Source organism: Eurypyga helias, unplaced genomic scaffold, assembly GCF_000690775.1.
Source record: "Eurypyga helias isolate BGI_N326 unplaced genomic scaffold, ASM69077v1 scaffold13277, whole genome shotgun sequence".
Taxonomy (NCBI): domain Eukaryota; kingdom Metazoa; phylum Chordata; class Aves; order Eurypygiformes; family Eurypygidae; genus Eurypyga; species Eurypyga helias.
This window is the reverse complement of record NW_010263781.1, coordinates 1-4,729: the sequence shown is the minus strand read 5'-3', so window position 1 is coordinate 4,729 and position 4,729 is coordinate 1.

Here is a 4,729-nt window from a genome sequence, read left to right as displayed (position 1 = left end):
CTGGTCTAGTGGAAGGTGTCCCTGCCCATGGCAGGGGGGTTGGAACTAGATGGTCTTTAAGGTCCCTTCCAACCCAAACCATCCTAAATCAATGACTGCATGATTGTTACATTTATTTTCAGTCCTGCTTATAGTACATAATAAATCTATACTGTTCCAGCACTGTCTAATTTTTACTGCCACTGCAACCTCACTGTTGATCATACATTCTGAATAAAAGAAATGCAGCATTTCTGGATGTAACCAAAGTCTATAGGAAAAGGGTTATTCTCTTGTGATGGCTAGGAGGCAAAATTTAAGCCTCAAAATTACTTCTCTTAAAAATTACATAGCTATGTATACCTAGTGTGTTAAGTTCCAAGAACACCTGCAATGTTTTTGGAGTTGATAGTCTACTGCTGGACCTTTTCATGTGAGATCAGTGTAAAACCTCACCCTTCCTACGCACCCCTGGACATAGGCTATTAGCTGAACCCCCACCTGTCTATCAAAGCATTGCTTTAGCCACAGTAACCCAGCCATGCAATCTCCTGATCAGTTCAGAAGAGCGCCAGGTAGCACTGACACTACAGGTGTCTAACTCAACCCCTCCACTTACTCGGCAAACACTACAGGAGCTGTAGCAAGTCCAGCACAAGAGTGAGCAGCTTCCTGAGCACAAGTCGACAGAAAGTGGCCTCTCACCCGGCAATTATAACAACAGATTTGTTGAGGCCTGAGCAGGAAGTCTAGTAAATCAGGTCATAGGTTTTACCCACAGTTGTGTGCCAACCTACCCTCAAAACTAAGTTGGTACAGACCCTTCACAGGTTTGTCCTGTTTGTGAGAGACACTGACACATTACTAAGGGGCTTACACTGCTGCTGCATACCCAAACATGTTTTAAGAAAAACTAGAAAAAGCCCAAACTTCCTGAAAACTAGGACCATGGAGAAGGAAAAAAAAAAAAAAAACACCAACCCACCACAATCTACCTTCCTCCAAATTCTATTAAACACTATCTTCTCAAGTTAATTACACATCTGTGTTTTGATCTTCACTTCTCCTATCACAGTGGTGACAGCGTTGTGAATGCTTTACAGCTGCAGAATAGTAGAAAAACTTCATACTGATAGTCTGTTCTATGCACATGAGCTCTAAAGGTTAGACATCAGCCTTTACTGCGGTCAGCCACTGCCAAAATAACGCAAGCAGTTGACAACGCCAATGCTGTAAAAAGACCAAAAAAACCCCAACAAACACCCACAACTTTTGCTGAAGTCAGGAGGCCTGTCTCACTGAAGAAATTAGTTTTCTTTCTGCAAGAAGATGCTGGCCAAAAAAAATAAAAGGCAAATATCAGAAGGTTTAGAATTATCTTTGAAAAGTGGAATCTTGGCAAAGCACAGGACACAGATCAGGTTCTATTAAAGGATTAGTTCAGATACATACGCTGGTGAAAATGTAAAAATGTGATTTTTTTTTCCTTGCAAAGCTATTCTCCAGACACAGGCAAAAATATTCTAAGTTCAACAGAAGAAGGTAGACCACTTTTTGGGAATAATGAAGTTGTAAAGCATATAAGGCTATTATTTCACACTGCATGGGAACATTCCTAGAACTACCAAACAAACAATATCCTCCCTTTCATAGCATTTATTTCATGGAGTAAATAAATCTTCAAGTAAATATGGTAGGTAGAAATTGTAGATAGCAGAACTGCTCATTTAGTTCAACAACCCCTGTGAATGAACTCACAACACCTGATGGTGAAGTTAAACAGATGAAACAATACTGAACATCAAACTAGCAGGCCAGATACTTCCTACACAATACTTGCTAAAAAAACATTCAGCTTCTTGGTAAATGTGCTACTTTACATAGTAACCCAGAGCAGAGGTTTCCAAACTGGGGTATGTGTAACACTCGAGTACGTGAACCACTTGTAACAATACACAGAGCTGTAATACAGAAGGAGAACCGAAACACACTTCAAGTTGAACTGTGCACAGCACACAAGATATTCTTAGAAGAGAAACAACTTCGACTACAGAAATGAAATTATTTCAAAGTAACTAAGGTGGGTTATGTACAGCGTTGGTGATAAAGCCCAACTCAAAGCAGATACCTTAAAGCAAGCAGGTATGGGTATGTAAGACACTGGTTTGGTTTGTGGGTATTCATGAGCCTCGTTCTCTGTTGCTACTCCTATGCTTTGTCAAGTTTTATAGTTGTTCTGGTTGAAAGAACCACTCACCTTTCCCACAGTAACTTTCATTTTTAGACTGAAACAGAGCTTATAGAGCTCTTTAATAGCAGCTACTAGTTTGCCAAGTTACCAGCCATATATGCCACCACATTTAAATAGGTTACCCGCTTCAAGATTATAAAGTCCAAGCTTTAACAAGAAGCACTGAAATATTAACAAAATCAAATTTATCAATAATCCCCTGATCTCAGCCTCATCATGCAAAGTAAAGGACCGAATGGTGAATTTCATATCCACTACAAACGTCCTGCCAACACTGGCTACAGCAGGCAGACACAGCGTGCCTTCGTCTGTCGTCCTGTCTGGCTGCGATCTTTGTTCTTCTGGCTCTGATCTAATAGTCATTTCCATGCAGGCAGGCCTGCGCATCTGCTGCCAGTCTTATTAAAATGAATAAGTCAGCAATTAATGGGATTATCTTTCAACATTTGTCTAAATTTTGGATTAGCACAATAATAACAAGCACTGCTGGTACTGTTCCAATAAAACAAAAAGCACTGTATAGGACTTCCAATAGCTCTTACCCCAGACCAAGCCCAAAAAACTATCTCCTTACAAGTGATTATGGTTTCTCCACGCAACATGTACCAGTACAGTACATTCCTCAGGGAGGGCACATTCTACTTTCAGGAATAGGGAGACGGAACATGAGGAAAGGAAATGAAAAGTCAGTGAAAGAAAATCACCTTCAGCATGTGGAATCTTTAAAATCAAAGTTAATAGAAGTCGGAGTGGTATATACTATGAACGTTAAGTAGTCATGTAAAAATAAACCAGAAAGGAACAGTGGATAGGCTTTTAAAACTGTATTAAGTCAGTTTTGATCCTCCTGAGAACAAGCCATCTTGTAGTCACCAGCTTTCCCCCACTGGACCACTGCTTTCTTACTGTCATCTACAGTCTAGCGGTGCCACCGCTCACTAATGACCCAGTTTTCGGAGGCGACTGATGGCAAAAATCAGTGCTGAGGCACCTTAGGGATAGAGAAGCTGGAAGGTTGCTGATGGCCACATGGGTGGAATCACAGAGCACCGCTCACGAGACGGGGCCCAGAGGATGCAAGTCACAGAGACAACATGTGACCACCTTACTCCTGGTTCTTGCTGCTGTGGCTTTCTACGACCTCTTTCCCCCATTGTAGGGAAGGGATGCAGCAAGTCTCCAGGCATTGCTGCTGACTAAGCAGCTGCTTCAGCTGGCAGGACCCCCCAAAGCCTGCCACTGCTGCTCCCCCCACCGCAGGGCAGCGGGGCTGCTGCAGGGAGTGGGCAGAACTACCCAGCGCCATGGCTGAAGCACTCCCGCACCTCCCTTGACTGGGAAACGCTGATTTAGAATAGGCTGCCAACGCACAGCTTGTGGTTTGAAACCAGTAGCTGATGCCTGAGCTCCTCTGCCAAAAACCACAGCATCTCTTACACTAAGGTTCTCATGAGTCACCTACACTCCGGGACAATGGCTTTGCTGACGGTGCTCAGCTATTTAATGAATAATGGAGGTTTATTATATGAACAGAGACAAGCTACGTTCAAGCCACGACTCCAGGAACACGTATGACTGAAGGGAGAGCTCCGAGTATGAGGAGTTCTGTTTACAGGAATCGAGCCTTGCTCTTTCACATAGTTCCTGTTTTACAAAACATTCCCTCAAACCCTTGTTTTTACTTTGGTCTTTGAACGTGTATTATCAAGCCCAAAATCTAAACAGAAAATACACAATAATGTTCTTTCACTTGTAGAGACTTTTCATGGCTTGTTTTTCATAAAATCATGTCAATCTTTTGCAGTGGATTCAGGCAATATTCTTCTTTCTTTTTATTAAGCCTTCCTACAAGACTTAGGGGAGACGATGGCTCCTGACCCTGTAAGCCATGTACCATGAGCTTTACGGAGTTAACCACCCCAGGGTTGCCACAAAAACACCACTGAGAAAGAAGATGGGCATAGTAAGTAGTGGCAGCTTCATCGCTCCAGGGTAAGGGTAAGTTGATCGTGGAACCAGGGTGGGCAACTCTGCTGTTACAGTCTCATTTCTACACCAGATACCTGCGGGTAAGTCCTCCTCCCATGTCAGCACAGCCTTTTGCCGGTCCCACAACGCTGTCAGCTCAACAACTGCTTCTCTCAGTATTTCACAAAGTCACAGGAGCATCCTGACTACTTAGGTCAACCTCTCCCCCGTCGCGATCATGGGAATGTCGGCAAGTCCCTGTATCTGAGGGACACTTTCTCTCTCCCCACAAGCTCTTCACAGCTTTCTACGCATTTGACGAAGGAAGGGACTGAGTAAGGTTTGTGTGGCTTGTCTGAGTTCCTAAAGCATTAATAGCCATTTTGACTATTATAGTCAAATTTTTTGTCTATAATTTTTTTGTCTAAAAAATTTTTTGTCTATAGTCAAATTTTTTTATAGTCAAATTTTGACTATTATAGTCAATATTATAAATATTGACTATTTGAGGCACATGGAGAATGTGGAGGT